At 40.6% G+C, this 17,380-nt stretch overlaps 1 protein-coding gene across 2 annotated transcripts in view; it reads right to left on the minus strand.

Moving 5' to 3' along the window:
• SLFN12 (schlafen family member 12) overlaps positions 1-17,368 on the minus strand; it is a 34,442-nt gene extending 17,074 nt beyond the window's left edge. The window contains exons 1-2 of one of the 2 annotated variants that reach the window (XM_007105568.4): positions 17,058-17,368; positions 2,073-2,121 (exon numbers count right to left, since the gene is read on the minus strand). The gene's annotated coding sequence lies outside the window, so the exon portion shown is untranslated. The remainder of the gene's footprint in view (positions 1-2,072; positions 2,122-17,057) is intronic. The other variant, XM_024127525.3, reaches the window with a different exon arrangement.
• Between the last annotated feature and the right edge of the window lie 12 nt (positions 17,369-17,380).

The raw sequence follows: 17,380 nt of genomic DNA on the forward strand, positions 1-17,380 counted from the left end.
GGCATGTGGGATCTTCCCGGACCGGGGCACGATCCCGTGTCCCCTGCATCGGCAGGCGGACTCTCAACCACTGCGCCACCAGGGAAGCCCCCTAATATTATATAACTTGCTTCTCTCTTCTTTTCTTAAATAAGCCCCTGAGGGGAGCCTATCTATGTTTCTGATCTCAGTGAACCAAATTTTAGTTTTATATATTACATATACTTTTATTTTTTTAAATAATTTCAACTTTATCTTAATTATTTTCTTTTATTGGGGAATCCCTTGGGAAAATTCTCAGTTGGAGTCTAAAGACAGATATCTAGCAATATGCCATTTTAATAATTTTTCCTTCTTGCAAGGATGAGTTAGATTCATAAATTTTGGCCATTGATCTTAAGCAAGGTGGGCCAAGTCACCATACCCTTTTTCTATCAGATATCCACATATTTTCAATGAAGTAAAATTCTTATATACAAAAACATCTGCTTTAAGTATAAGTATCCCAAATCCATTAACCCTGTCCCTTTAAGGTCTACTGGGATTACGGCTTTGTTATAGATGGCCTAGAGAGAGCTGAGAGAAGAGTTCATCACAGGTAGTGATCACTACACTGGGAAAGGATACAAAGAGGGTCAGAACACTCCTGTCCACTGCTGGACCAGTATCCTGCACAGACTCAGCTGTAGGCTGTGGATACACCTCAGTCTCTATAAACTTCTGATCATATGTAAACAACTGTATGGATTGAATGTTTGTGTCCCTTCAAAATTCATATGTTGAAACCCTCCCCTACCACATGATGGTATGAGGAAGGGGGGCCTTTGGGGGGAAATTAGGATCAGATGAGGTCATAAGGGCCGAGCACTCATGAGTAAGATTAATGCCCTTGTAAGAACCTCAAGAGAGGTTGCCTCCCTTCTCTGCTCTCTATCATGTGAAGATACAATGAAAAGTCTACAACCAGGAGAGGACTCTCACTAGAACCTGACCACACTGGCACCTTGATCTTGGACTGCCCAGCCTCCAGAACTGTGAGAAATAAGTTTCTGTTGTTTATAAGCCAGCCAGTCTATGATATTTTTATAATAGCAGCCAGAGCTGACTAAGACAGCAACAGTAACTTTGGGGCCCCAGATGATTTGGACAGTTGGGGTTAAACCAAGAGAATTCCTTTGTCAATCATGACCATTCCATACAGAGGAAAAAAAGCAACAATATATTCCACAGAACACTTAGCAAATTACAGGGCCTAGACTAAGTGTTCAATAAATGTCACCACTCCAAATGCCCCAGAGTAGTCACCACCTGCTGTGAAACTGGGGGCCTCTGTGCCTTTGCCCTCTTCCACTCTTGTCACCTGAAAACTCTCATCCTTCCTAGAAGTCCCATGTCTATCCTCTTCTCAGGGCTCCCACAGAACTTTGTATTCATGCTGGCCCCTAATCTCACCATAGATCTAGAGAAATCTTTAGAAACAGAGTACTGAAGTGTTTAGAGTGGTTGTTTTCAAACTACGGGAAATCTTTTGGGGGCTCCTAATCATTTAGGACACCAGGAGGAAAGGCCTGGGGCCTCATTCCTGCCATGGACTCTGAACCTTGGCGGGTACAGAGCACTCTTCCTGCTCTGGAGTGTCTTCCATGAAATTTTCTGAGCCCTTCCAGTGCCTGGGACCAGCCAGGGCCAGCAGTGTCATCCTGGAAAGGTGCCCAAGCCTGGACAACACTCTATGGGTCCAGGTCCCCATTTCTTCCCTTTTCAGTGCTCAATGGCCCTTTACCCAAGGAGCCCTGGGACTCATACCAACATGTTGTCCTGGGACCTCATGGCTGGATCCTGGTTCTGGAGAATAGCCTCGTGCTATAAATTGAATGTTTATGTGCCCCAAAAATTAACATGTTGAAACCTAATCCCCAGTGTGATGGTGTTTGGAGATAGGGCCTTTGGGATGTGATTAGGTCACAACAGTGGAACCCTCACAAATAGGACAAGTATCCTTATAAAAGATTCCCCAGAGAGCTGCCTGGCCCCTTCCACCATGTGAGGACAGAGAAAAGACAGTCATCGATGAAACAAGAAGTGGTCCTCACCAGACACCAAATCTGCTGCACCTTAATCTGGACTTCCCAACTTCCATAACTGTAAGAAATAAACTTCTGTTGTTTATAAACCACCCAGTCTGTGATATTTTGTTATAGCAGCATGAACAAACTAAGACACCTGGGAAGTGGATCACCTCACTGGCTGAAACAATTTCTTTTGAAGGATTGAGACTGGATTGCCAGAATGGTGCTAATGTTCTGATTTTAGTTGACTTAAATTATTTTTATTGACAGAGGCCCCACAAAAAATTATTTGCCCAGGAAGAATTCACCAGTGAAGCCATCTGGTCCAGGGATTTTCTTTTTTGATTACTGGGTTTTTGATTACTGATTCAATCTTCTTACTAGTTATAGGTTGATTCAGATTTTCCATTTCTTCCTAATTAACTCTTGGTAGGTATGTTTCTAGGAATTTGTCCATTTCCTCTAGGTTATCCAATTTGCTAGTGTACAATTGTTCATAGTATTCTCTTATAATCCCCTTTATTTCTATAAAATTGGTATTAATGTCCATTCTTTCATTTTTTATTTTAGTTGAGGGTTTTTTTTTTTTCTTCATCAATATAGGTAAAGGTTTGTCAATTTTGTGGATTAAAAAAACTCAGTTTGGGGCTTCCCTGGTGGTGCAGTGGTTGAGAGTCCGCCTGCTGATGCAGGGGATGCGGGTTCGTGCCCCGATCCAGGAGGATCCCGCGTGCCGCGGAGCCGCTGGGCCCTTGGGCCATGGCCGCTGTGCCTGCGCGTCCGGAGCCTGTGCTCCGCGGTGGGGGAGGCCGCGGCAGTGAGAGGCCCGTGTACCACACACAAAAAAAATAAATTAAAAATAAATTAAAAAAAAAAAACTCAGTTTGGTCTTCCCTGGTGGCACATTGGTTAAGAATCCACCTGCCAATTCAGAGGACATGGGTTTGAGCCCTGGTCCGGGAAGATCCCACATGACACGGAGCAACTAAGCCTGTGTGCCACAACTACTGAGCCTGCGCTCTAAAGCCCGCGAGCCACAACGACTGAGGCCCGCATGCCTAGAGGCCGTGCTCCGCACAATGAGATGCCTGCACACCACAACGAAGAGTAGCCCCTGCTCGCTAAAACTAGAGAAAGCCCACACACAGCAACAAAGACCCAACACAGCCAAAAATGAATAAAATAAAATAAATAAAAAATTTTAAAAAGCTTTAAAGAAAAAAACCGGTTTCATTGTTTTTTCTATTGTTTTTCTATTCTCTATTTCATTTCTTCTGCTCTAATCTTTATTGTCGCCTTCCTTTTGCTAACACTGAGTTTTGTTTGTTCTTCTTTTTCTAGTTTAAGGTATAAAATTAGGCTGTTGATTTGAGATCTTTTTTCTTTTTTAATGTAGGCATTTACCACTATAAACTTTCCTCTTAGTACTGCCTTTGCTGCATCCCTTAAGTTTTATTATGTTGTGTTTTTATTTTCATTTGTCTCAAGATATTTTTCAATTTCCCTTGTGATTTCTTCTTTAACCCATTGGTTGTTCAAAAATGTGCTATTTAATTTTTACATATTTGTAATTTTTCTAGTTTTCCTTCTGTTCTTGATTTCTAGTTTAATTACACTGCGATCAGAAAAGATAGTTTGTATAATTTTGATCTTTAGAATTTGCTGACACTTGTTTTGTGACCTAACATGTGGTCTATCCCAGAGAATGTTCCATGTGCACTCAAGAAGAATATATATTCTGCTATCTTTTTTTTTTTTTTTTTTTTGCAGTACACGGGCCTCTCACTGTTGTGGCCTCTCCCGTTGCAGAGCACAGGCTCCGGACGCGCAGGCTCAGCGGCCATGGCTCACTGGCCTAGCCGCTCCATGGCATGTGGGATCTTCCTGGACCGGGGCACGAACCCGTGTCCCCTGCATCGGCAGGCGGACTCTCAACCACTGCGCCACCAGGGAAGCCCTCTGCTATCTTTGGGTGGAGTGTTTTGCATATGTCTGTTAGATCCAATTCGTTTACAATTGTTCAAATCTTCTAATTCCTTATTGATCTTCTGTCTGAATGTTCTATCCATTATTTAAGGTGGGATATTTAAGACTCCAACTATTAATGTACAGCTGTCTATTTCTTTCTAGTATTCTATCAATGTTTGCTTCATATATATTTAGAAGCTCTGATGTTTGGTGCATACATGTTTATACTTGTTACATATTTTTGGTTAATTGATTCTTTTATCATTATATGATGTCCTTCTTTCTTCCTTATAACTGTTTTTGACTTAAAGTCCATTTAGCTGATATTAGTGTAACCACCTCTGCTCTCTTTTGGTTACTATTTGCATGGAACAACTTTTTCCATCTTCCACTTTCAACTTATGTGTGTCCTTAGATCTAAAGTGAGTCTTTTGTAAACAGCATATAGATGGATCCTGGTTTTAAAAAATCTGTTCTGCTAATCTATGTCTTTTGATTGGATAGGGTAATCTATTTACATTGAAAGTAATTACTGATAGAGAAAGACTTATAATTGCCATTTTGTTGTATGCTTTCTGCATGTGTTATAGTTTTTTGTCCCTAATTTCCTCATTTTTTTAAAGAATATACTGTGGCTTTATTGATTATTTTATTGAAGCATTGAATGAAATCCTTTAACTTACATTCATCCAGTTATCCTTTTGCTTTTTTTTGCAATTTTCTTTCTTTCTTTCTTTCTTTCTTTCTTTCTCTCTTTCTCACTTTCTTTCTAATTGAAGTATAGTTGATTTACAATGTTGTATTACTTTCAGGTGAACAGTAAAGTGATTCAGATATATATATATATAAATCTATTCTTTTTTCATTATGGGTTATTATAAGACATTGAATATAGTTTCCTGTACTATACAGTAGGCCCTTGTTATCTATTTTATATATATGTTATGTGTGTATATGTATGTATATGTCAATCCTAAACTCCTAATTTATTGCTCTCCAGGCCTTTCCCCTTTGGTAACCATAAATTTGTCTTCTATGTCTGTGAGTCTATTGCTGCTTTGTAAATAAGTTCATTTGTATCATTTTTAAAGATTCCACATATAAGTGATATCATATGATATTTGTCTTTATCTGTCTGACTTACTTCACTTAGTATGATAATCTCTAGTTCCATCCATGCTGCTGCAAATGGCATTACTTCACTCCTTTTTATGGCCGAGTAATATTACATTTTATATATATATATATATATATACCACATCTTTATCCATTCATCTGTTGATGGACATTTAGGTTGCTTCCATGTCTTGGCTATTGTAAATAGTGTTGCTATGAACACTAGAGTGCATGTATCTTTTTGAATTATAGTTTTCTCTGGATATATGCCCAGGAGTAGGATTGCTGGATCATATGGTAACACTATTCTTTGTTTTTTAAGGAACCTCCATACTATTCTCCACAGTTGCTGCACCAATTTACATTCCCAGTAACAGTGTACGAGGGTTCCTTTTTCTCCACACCTTCTCCAGCATTTGATGGCCAATCTGACCAGTGTGAGGTGATACCTCATTGTGGTTTTGATTTGCATTTCTTTAATAATTAGTGATGTTGAACATCTTTTCATATACCTGTTGGCCATCTGCCTGTCTTCTTTGGAGAAATGTCTATTTAGGTCTCGTGCCCATTTTTTGATGGGGTTGTTTTTTTGATATTGAGTTGTATGAGCTGTTTGTATACTTTGGAAATTAATCCCTTGTCAGTTGCATTGTTTGCAAATATTTTCTCCCATTCTGTGGGTTGTACAATGAATTCATCATTACACTATCATACAGAGCATTTTCACTGCCCTAAAAATCCTCTGTGCTCCAGCTATTCTTCTCTCTGCAGCCCTAAATCCCTGACGACCACTGATCTTTTTACTGTCTTCTTGGTTTTGTAATTCCCAGAATGTCATATAGTTGGAATCATAAAGTGTATAGCCTTTTCAAATTGGCTTCATTCACTTGGTAATATGCATTTAAGGCTCCTCTGTGTCTTTTCATGGCTTGATAGCTCACTTTTTTTTTTTTTTTTTTTTTTTGTGGTATGCGGGCCTCCCTCTGTTGTGGCCTCTCCCGTTGCGGAGCACAGGCTCCGGACGCGCAGGCCCAGTGGCCATGGCTCACGGGACCAGCCGCTCCACGGCATGTGGGATCCTCCCAGACCGGGGCGCGAACCCCGTTCCCCTGCATCGGCAGGCGGACGCGCAACCACTGTGCCACCAGGGAAGCCCAATAGCTCACTTATTTTTAACACTGAATAATGCTCCACTGCCTGAATACACCACAGTTTATTTATTCATTCACCTACTGAAGGATATCTTGGTTGTTTACCAGTTTGGACAGTTATGAATAGAGCTGCTAAAACATGCATGTGCAGGTTTTTGTGAAGACATAAAATTTCAATTCCTTTGGATAAATACCAAAGATCAAAACTGCTGGATTGTATGGTAAGAGTATGTTTAGTTTTGTAAGAAATTGGCAAACTGTCTTCTAAAGTAGCCGTGCCATTTTACATTCCACTCAGCAATGAATAAGAATTCCTGTTACTTCACATCCTTGTCAACATTTGGTGTTGTCGGTGTTCTGGAATTTAGCCATTCTAATAGATGTGTGGTGCAATCTTGTTTTAATTTGCATTTCCCTGATGACATATGGTGTGGATCATCTTTTCATATGCTTATTTGCCACCTGTATATCTTCTTTGGTGAATGCTTGTTAAGATTTTTTTAGCTCGTTTAAAAATAGAGTTGTTTGTTTTCTTATTGTTGAGTTTTAAGTGTTCTTTGAATATTTTGGATAACAAAATGTTATCAGCTATGTCTTTTGCAAATGTCTTTCGTTTTATCTCTTTCTCCTAGTCTATGCCTCATTCTCTTGACATTTTCTTTTCATAGCAGAAGTTTTTAATTTTAATGAAGTCCAGTTTATCAATTCTTTATTTCATAGACCGTGCCCTTGGTGTTGTACCTAAAAAGTCATTGCCATACCCAAGGTCACTGAGGTTTTCTCTTACATTATTTTCTAGGAGTTTTATTGTTTTGAAGTTTACATTTATGTCTGTGATCCATTTTGAGTTAATGTTTGTGAAACGTGTAAGGTCTGTGTCTAGATTCTTTTTTTTTTTTTTGGCTGCATTGGGTCTTCGTTGCTGCACGTGGGCTTTCTCTAGTTGCGGTGAGCAGGGGCTACTCTTTGTTGTGGTGCACAGGCTTCTCATTGTGGTGGCTTCTCTTGTTGCAGAGCATGGGCTCTAGGTGCATGGGCTTCAGTAGTTGCAGCACACAAGCCCTAGAGTACGCGGGCTTCAGTAGTTGTGGTGCATGGGCTCAGTAGTTGTGGCACGCAGGCTCAGTAGTTGTGGCTCTCAGGCTCTGGAGTGCAGGCTCAGTAGTTGTGGTGCACGGGCTTAGTTGCTCTGCAGCATGTGGGATCTTCCTGGACCAGGGATGGAACCCGTGTCCCCTGCATTGGCAGGCGGATTCTTAACCACTGAGCCACCAAAGAAGTCCTGTGTCTAGATTCCTTTTGTAAAAAAAAATTTCCATGTGGATGCCCAGTAGTTCCAGCACCATTGGTTGAAAAGACTATCTTTGCTCCATTGTATTACCTTTGCTCATTTGTCAAAGATCAGCTGACATATTTATGCAGGTCTATTTCTGGGTTCTCTATTCTGTTCCACTGATCTATTTCTATTCTTTCATCAGTACCATGCTGGCTTAATCACTGTAACTTCATTGAAGTTAAAGTACTTTCTTGAGGTTGGGGAGTGTCAGTCCTCCAACTTTGTTCTTCTCCTTCAATATTGTGTTGGCTATTTGAGGTTTTGGCTTGTTTTGTTTTCCTCTCCATATAAACTATGGAATCAATTTGTTGATGTCTACAAAATAACTTGCTGGGATTTTGATTGGGATTGCATTGAATCTTGTAGATCAAGTTGGGAAGAACTGACGTCTTGACAATATTAAGCCTATTCACAAATATGGAATATCTCTCCATTTATTTAACTCTACTTTGATTTCTTTCATCAGTGTTGTGGTTTTCCTTGTATATATCTTTTACATTTTTTTTTAGATTTATACCTAAATATTTCATTTTGGGTGGTGCTATTGTAAATGGTACTATTTTTAATGTCAAATTCCACTTGTTCATTGCTGGTATGCAGGAAAATGATTGGCTTTTGTATATTAACCTTGTATCCTGAAACCTTGCTATAATTGTTTATAGTTCCAGTAGTTGTTTTATTATTGATTCTTTTAATTTTCTACATAGATGATTATGTCATCTGTGAACAAATTCAGTTTTATTTCTTCCTTCCCAATCTGTATACTTTTATTCTCTTTTCTTGTATTATTTTAGCAAGGACATCCAATACACTGTTGAAAAGAAGTAGTGAGAGAAGATAGATTTACCTCAACTTAAATCTTAGTGGGAAAGCTTCAAGTTTCTCACCATTAAGTATGATGTTAGCTATAGGTTTTTTGTAATTGTTCTTTATCGAGTTGAGGAAGTTCCCCTCTATTCCTAGTTTGCAGAGACTTTTTATCATAAATGGGCCTTGGAATTTGGTAAATGTTTTTCCTGCATCTATTGATATGATCATGTGATTCTTCTTTGTTAGCCTATTGATGTAATGGATTACACTGATCAATTTTCAAATGTTGAACCAGCCTTGCACACCTGGCATTAATCCCACTTAGTCATGGTATGTATAATTATTTTTATACATTGTTGGATTCAACTTTCTAATATTTTGTTGAGGATTTTTGCATCTATGTTCATGAGAGATATTGATCTGTAGTTTTCTTGTAATGTTGTTTTCTGGTTTTAGCATTAGGGTAATACTGGCTTCACAGACTGAATTAGGAAATATTCCTTCTGCTTCTATCCTCTGAAAGAGATTGTAGAAAATCGTATAATTTCTTCCTTAATGTCTGGTAGAATTCACCAATGAACCCATCTGGGCCTGGTGCTTTCTCTTTTGGAAGGTTATTTATTGTTGATTCAATTTATTTAATAGATATAGGCCTATTTAGATTGCCTATTTCTTTTCATGTGAATTTTGACAGATTGTGTCTTTCAAGGAATTGGTCAATTTCATCTACGTTATCAAACTTGTGGGCACAGATTTGTTTACAGTATTACTTGATTATTCTTTTAATGTCCATGGGATCTATAGCAATGTCCCCTCTTTCATTTCTCATATTAGTAATTTGTGTCCTTTCTCTTTTCTCCTTAGCCTGGCTATAGGCTTATCAATTATATCAATATTTTCAAAGAACAAGCTTTTGGTTTTGTTGCTTTTCTCTATTGATTTCCTGCTTTCAATTTCACTGATTTCAGTTCTATTTCTTATTATTTTTTTTCTTCTGCTTACTTTGGATATAATCTGCTTTTTTTCTAGTTTCCTTCCATGGGAACTTAGATTATTGATTTTAGATATTTCTCCTTATTTAATATATACATTCAATGCTCTACATTTCTCTCTAAGCATTATTTTTGCTGCATCCCACAAATTTTGATAAGTTGTATTTTCATTTAGTTCAAAGTAATTTTTAATTCTCTTGAGATTTCTTCTTTGACTCATGTGTAGCTTTGAAGTATATTCTTTAAATTCTATGTATTTGGGGATTTCCTAGTTATCTTTATTTATTTCTAGTTTAATTCCATTGTAATCTGAGCAGACATTGTATGATTTTTCTTCTTTTATATTTGTTAAGGTGTGCTTTATGGCCCAGAATACGGTCTATCTCAATGAATTTTTTTTTTTTTTTTTTGGCCGCTCCACTCAGCATGCAGGATCCTAGTTCCCCAACCAGGGATCAACCCATGCCCTCTGCAGTGAAAATGTGGAGTCTTAACCACTGGTCTGCCAGGGAAGTCCCTATCTTGGTGAATTTAATTGATTTTTGTAGTGACATGTTTTAGTCCCCTTCTCATTTCCTTTCATGTATAATTCTATAGATTTTTGTGTATGTTTACCAAGGAAATTACATATAACACTTTAAAATTAAGACAATGTTCTTAAATTAATACCAATTTAACTTCAATCACATAGAAAAACTCTACTTCTTTATAACTCATCCCTCCCTCAGTTTATGTTATTGATGTCACAAACTGTATCTTTATATATTATGTACCATTAACTTAGATTTATAATTTTATGCATTTTTCTTTTAAATCCTGTAGAAAATAAAAAGTTACAAACCAAAATTATAATAATACTTTTGTGGCATTTGTTCACGTATTTTCCTTTACCAATAACTGTTTTTAGAGTTACTGTCTATTGTTCTTTCATTTCAACTTGAAGAATTCCCTTCAGCATTTCCTTTATGGCAAGTCTACTGGAAATAAATTCCCTCGGCTTTTGCTTGGGAATATCTTAATTCCTCCTTTATTTTTGAAAGACAGTTTTGCCAGATATAGAATTTTCAGTTGACAGGTTTTTTTTCTTTTAACACTGTAAATATATATCATCCCACTGCCTTCTGGCTTCCAAGGTTTCTGCTGAGAAACTGGCTGTTAATCTTATTGAAGATCACTTGTGACATAACGAGTTGCTTCTCTCTTGCTGCTTTCAAGATTCACTTTGCCTCTGGCTTCTGACAGTTTGATTATAACATGTCTTGGTGTGGATCTCTTCGGATTTATCCTATGTGGGAGTTTATTGAGCTTATTGATCTGTAGATTCACATATTTCATCAAATTTAGGAAGTTTTCAGTCATTATTTCTTCTAATAATCTCTCTTCTCCTTACGGACTCCTGTAATGTGTATATTTGTCTGTCTGATAGTATCCCACAAATCCCCAAGCCTTTGTTTGCTTTTCTTCCTTCTTTTTTTCCTGCTCTTCAACCTGGAAAATTTCAATTGTCCTGTCTTAAAGTTCACTGATTTTTTTTCTTATGCCTTTTCAAATCTGCTGTTGAATTCCTCTATGTTTTTTTAAATTCAGTTATTGTATTTCTCAGCTCCACAATTTGTCTTCTTTTTGTAATTTCTATTATTTTTGTTGATATTCTTATTTTCTTCATATATTGTTTTCCTGATTTATTTAGTTCTTTGTCCATATTTTCCTTTAGCTCTTTGAGCATACTGAAAATAGTTGCTTTAAAGCCTTCTTCTAGTATGTCTAATATCTGGGTTTCCTCAGGGAAAAGTTCTGCCATTTTGCTTTCTTATTTTGCATGGGCCATGTTTTCCTGTTTCTTTGTATGCCTTGCAAATTTTTGTTGAAAATCAGGCATCTGAAAAAATAGCTACCTCTCCCAGTCTTTGCAGACTGGCTCTGTGCCAGGGCCGTCCTTCACTGATTAGCTGAGCATGGTCTGAGCATAGTGAATCAGCCTCACATGAAAGCTTAAGGTCTTCTCAGGTCTTTTCTGATCATAAGTCTTGCCTTGAGCTTTATTCAATTTCTCCATAGACACAGTTGCTTTTGAATGCCTTCATTTCCCCAAAGTCTCACCCCAGCTCCTCCTCCAGGCTTTAGATGGTTATTCTATGTCTTCAACTGTCATCTTTTGTCCCATGCATCTGCACGTCTATAATCTCCTTAAGACTTCACCTTAAGTCTGAATTAGGTGATAGAGAGACCAATCCCTCAGGCAGCATTAGGCAGGTTAGAACACTGCAAATAAGGCCAGTTCTGGCACCTTCATTTCAAGGGAGTGAAGTGGGAACTGAGTTGCTCCCCCCTCCAGAACAAGACCTTGCCACACTGGGGAGAAGTTGAGCCAAGGGCAAGCAAAAATGTCATGAAATTTCCTACAGTTTTAGGGACCTCCCTGGTAGTCCAGTGGCTAAGACTCCATGCTCCCAGTGCAGGGGGCCTGGGTTCGATCCTTGGTCAGGGAATTAGATCCCACATGCTGCAACTAAAGATCCTGCATGCTGCAACTAAAGATCCCACATGCTGCAACGAAGACTGAAGATCTCACGTGCTGCAACTAAGATCTGGTGCAGCCATATAAATAAATAATTTTAAAAATTTCCTACAGTTTTTTTTTGTTTTTTAAAGAAGATGTTGGGGGTAGGAGTTTATTAATTTATTGATTTTTTTTTTGCTGTGTTGGGTCTTCGTTTCTGTGCGAGGGCTTTCTCTAGTTGTGGCAAGTGGGGGCCACTCTTCATCGCGGTGCGCGGGCCTCTCACTATCGCGGCCTCTCTTGTTGCGGAGCACAGGTTCCAGGCGCGCAGGCTCAGTAGTTGTGGCTCACGGGCCTAGTTGCTCCACGGCATGTGGGATCCTCCCAGACCAGGGCTCAAACCTGTCTCCCCTGCATTAGCAGGCAGATTCTCAACCACTGTGCCACCAGGGAAGCCCATCCTACAGTTTTAAATGTCGTGTTTTCTTGATATATCCACTTGGTGGCCTTAGAGCTCTTACCATTGGTTCATCCAGTTTCTGGTTGTTTTTTTGTTTTCATGGGGAGATGAAGGGTGGGAGCTTCCTTATCCACCATTTTGCTGACATCACTCCTGTTATCATTTCTTAATACTGAATTTGACTTGTAATATTTTGTTTAAGATTTTGTATTTATGATCATGAATGAGACTGTCACAAAATCGTCCTTTCTCATATTACTGTTGACAGATACTGGTGTCAAGGTTATAGTAGCTTCATAATATGAGTTGGAGATGTAAGCTGTTTTTCTATTCTTTTAACATTTTACTCAACATAATGAGTTTTCTTTAATGGAAGACTTTGTCTGGTCCCTACTAAACTTGACAGTTTTGAATCTTGCTTTTCCATGTAATAATATGTTATATATATAATCATGTTTGTGAAATAATGATTGGTTAATTTTAAAAACGTGATTAACTGCTTCATAATTTCATATACAGTATTAACATACTATTATTTAATTATTCCCCTACAGCTGGGAATTGAAGTCGCTTTTAATTGTTCAATAAATTGTACTAGGATCTTGGATCAGTTATACTGAGGCTTGGATAGGCTAATTACATCTCCTAATTTGCATTGAGTCTAGGAGTCCCCTGACAGAGTGCTTCAGTTCTGTGTACAAATATGATTCAAACATATGTAAAGACTTTTTAGGATGGGGAATGGAGACCAAAGCAAGCAGACAGAAAAGAAGCAATTTGTCTTCTGTAGTAGAAAGGAGCCCTATAGGGGAAAAATCATTTTAAGTGAAGAAAGAGTCTAGATCTTTGGAAATAAAGGTTGAAGCTAAAACATGAGGTTATACTTGGTCTTAGGTACGTAAATAAGTGAAAATTCTATAACTCTATGTAAGTATATAAAGTATATACAGACACAGAGAGGTTTGTAAAAGTCGAATTACTAGATCCAGTGATGAAATATTTAAAGATCTAGATATATATTGTCAAATGGTTTCCTGAAGAATTGTACCAGATTTCTTTTTTTTTTTTTTTTAGTGAAACAAGTAAAGTGTTTATTAGGAGGAAAAAGAGTACATGTGAATATGCACACATGGGCAGACTCAGAGAGAGAGAGAGTCATGCTCTCGTAGCAGTTTGAATCACTTATACGGAAACCTTGTTGTGAGTAAGGTGGGAAAGAACAGCATAGCACAGGGTTCCATATGGGACAGAGAGAGAGAGAGAGAGAGAGACCCCTTGGCTCCTTCACAGTCAGAAATCATGTTTCCACCAGGTCCCAAAGGACAGTGTCAGCTGTCACCCAAGCATTATTTGAATCTGCATGGCCTGGGGGATACCCCTTGCCACCCTTAATTTGAGGGGAGCCATAATGCAGTGAGTGGACCGAGTTTATGCCCTGCGGGTCTTGAAAAGAAAGCGAAGCAGAGAGCAAGGGAAAGAGGACAAGAACTAAAGTCAGGGGCCTCAAGCCGCAGCTGGGCGAAGCCCACGGTTTACCTCGAATTCCCAGGTTTTGGCACCAAGTATGATCTTGGGTGGCCTTGGCCTGCAGTAGCTTGAAGGAGGATTTTGGTTCCTGGCCAGAGATTGAAGTTGGGCCACGGCAGTGAGAGTGCTGAATCTCAGCGCCCAGACCACCGTGGACCAATAGCCAGTGACAAGGCCGTGGCCCATCAGCTGTGTAGAAATGAATTTCCACAGAGAGACAGAAAGTAGTGAAACCAGGAAAGTGTTTCTTAGAAGGAAAAAGCACATGTGAATAGGCACACAAGGGCAGACTGAGAGAGAGAGGGAAGAGAGAGGAAAAGAGTTGCCCGGATTTTTCCCTAGCAACTTTATCTTAGGGAGGATTACAGGGCTCTGCCCTGTACCTTTTGGAGGGAGAAGGTTATGGTTCTAAGTCTACTAGAAGGCAGAACCATTTCCCCAGGGTTGTCCTAAAACTCAGAGCTGAGCCAGAAGGAAGCTGCCTTTCTAAGAGATGAGGACCTAGTCATTCATTCAAATAGGCCTCCTGGGCCTGGGTCCCTAGGAGAAAGCTTTCGAACATGACCCTGAAGGAAGAAACATTTCCCCAAAAGAGAAACTAACGAGTAAGTCTCCACTCCTGGTAGGTAAACAACAATAAAGCCAGGTGAGCACGGTCATTTAAGTATTTAAAACTTAATAAAAGTCTTAATGTTGCGTAAATAGATAACCAACAAGGACCTACTGTATAGCACAGGGAACTCTGCTCAGTATTCTATAATAACCTAAATGGGTAAAGAATTTGAAAAAGAATAGATACATGTATATGTATAAGTGAATCACTTTGCTGTACACCTGAAACTAACACAATATTGTTGATCAACTACACTCCAATATAAAATAAAAATTAAAAAATAGGGGCTTCCCTGGTGGCGCAGTGGTTGGGAGTCCGCCTGCTGATGCAGGGGACGCGGGTTCGTGCCCCGGTCCGGGAGGATCCCGCATGCCGCGGAGCGGCTGGGCCCGTGAGCTATGGTCGCTGAGCCTGTGCGTCCGGAGCCTGTGCTCCGCAACGGGAGAGGCCACAACAGTGAGAGGTCCACGTACCACAAAAAAATAAATAAATAAAAAATAAAATAAAATAATTAAATTAAATTAATAGAAGAAAAAGAAAAAAAGCAGAAGGAGATATATATGCCTGCCATCCTATGCTTTCTCCATAGTATTATAGCACAGCTAATGTTCTTTAGACCCAGTTTCTTCATGTTTCTTAGACATGAGGGCTGCCTCAAACATAGGTCCATATTTCCTGTTGACCTGATGGAAGACTCTCCACCTCTATCCCAAGGGCTGCAGGAGAAGCAGTTCCACTTATGCCTAGGAACACAGTCCCAGTCCTACTATCTTCTGGTAATACAAGCCCTGCCAAGAAGTCCCTGCTTCCCATTCTTCTTGTAGCTTCTGTATCTAGAATCCTCACACCTTTCCTCCCACCTTAACACCCTCTGCATGAGGCCCTACCACTGGTGAACCCTCCTGGTTCACCCACAGTATGCACATCTCACCCCCAAAGTGCTTGAGGAGGATGCCTTCCCGTACTGCTGGGCAACCTGGAACCCACGGGAGCTGGAGCTGAGCCACCTTATAGAGGAAGGACGCAGAGCTTATGGGTTAGCATGAGATCCTGGCCACACCAGTCCAACACTGTAACTACGTAGAACTTTCTGTGGTGCAAAACCACTGCCTTTAGGCATACATCTGGAACACAATCCTTAAAAAATATGCTGGGGGGCTTCCCTGGTGGCGCAGTGGTTGAGAGTCCGCCTGCCGATGCAGGGGACACGGGTTCGTGCCCCGGTCCGGGAGGATCCCGCGTGCCGCGGAGCGGCTGGGCCCGTGAGCCATGGCCGCTGAGCCTGCGCGTCCGGAGCCTGTGCTCCGCAGTGGGAGAGGCCACGACAGTGAGAGGCCCGCATACCGCAAAAACAAAAAAAAAAAAAAAAAAAAAAAAGAAAGGCAGGGACTAGTTTTACAAATAAAGAATACTGATTCCATATGAGAATAAAGGATTTGCCCCAAATGACATATGCCCCTCTAGACTGGGGATCTCAATCATGGAGTCAACAAAGGTGCATTTAGTGCCTAATATGTGCCAGGTGCTGTGCGTTTTGGGGACTGTGAGGGTGACGAGGGCAGGTTCAGGTGGGCGCTGGCCTCGTGGGAGTGCATGTCAAGCACAAAAAAATGCTGGGGACTAGAGTCTACCAAATCCCTGAGGCCTAAAAATCATTGACTTCACCTGGAACCTTGGATCTAGGTTTACAGGTTAGTTGTTTTTGAAATCTTTTATACTTTTGACTGTGGGGAAAATTCTTTCTGACCTGGATTGGGGATTTAGCCTGTGCTGTTAGCTATTTTTAATGGGAAAGGGGAAGGCATTCACATCTCCTTAGTTATGCCAGAATGCAGGTTGGTGGGAACTGCACAGAAAGGTAGTACAGGAGTGACAGGAACTACCTTCTGAGGAATAAAAACCATGGTTCATTCTTTGCCCTCCTCCTTTAGCACTGTGTATTTAGTTTAGAAAGGCATGGTTCTTATCTCCCCCCACCCCCGCCCCCTTTTAGGTTATAAACTTCGGCAGGACACTAACAGTGCTTGGTTTCTCCTTCTGGATTTAGAAGACAGTTCATCAGTGCCTGGTCAGCCACATTTTTACCAACAGAACCTGTTCCCTAACTCCCCTTATTTCAGGACCCCAGGTGTGCAGGGCACCCCCAAGGAGCTGCACTTGCCTGACCTGTCCCTACAGCACCCTGCCTTTCCTCCCTTCCTAGTCCATGCCAAACCCCAACTTCCTCTCCCCAGGCTCTTTAAGGCGCTTCCTAGCCCACGCAGGGGATGACGTCCTGCCCTGACCTCAAGTTCCCAAGTGTCCTGATCGCAAGTCCTTAACAGTCTGTAGTTTTTTGGTACATGCTGCTACTGAGACAGGAATCACAGAGCCAAGACTCCCAGGCCGGAGATAACAGCCGAGGGTCTCCCCGGGAGCGGGGTGGACGGGGCTGTGTTGGCTGCACCCCACCTCGTCAAAGAGCCAGCAGACTAGACTTAAAAGGGATACGAAGCTGAGATTCCGATATTTGGCAACGGAGAGGGGACAAACTTACCCAGGAGTGCTGTTCGGGATTCACAGGATTCTTAGGGGAGCTAGAAATTCCCCGTTTGCGAGGAGAGCTGATGCACTCGAGTTAAGGCGGCGCATTCAGCCAATGGTGACGCCGCCCCGCCCCCAAAACTTTCCACGCGAAGCGACTGGACTTTAAACACGTGAATGTCTCAGAGTGGTGGCGGGAGATTTCTCCTTTCGAATTTGGTTATCTGTATTTTCTATAGTCTGCACGGTAAGACCAAAAGAACGAAGCGCATTTAAAGAAAACAAAGAAAGAAAGAAGTGGGCGAAGCCCGCCTTCCGGTCCCAGTCCGCGCGCTC

The sequence above is a fragment of the Physeter macrocephalus genome, chromosome 14 (genome assembly GCF_002837175.3).
Source record: "Physeter macrocephalus isolate SW-GA chromosome 14, ASM283717v5, whole genome shotgun sequence".
NCBI lineage: Eukaryota > Metazoa > Chordata > Mammalia > Artiodactyla > Physeteridae > Physeter > Physeter macrocephalus.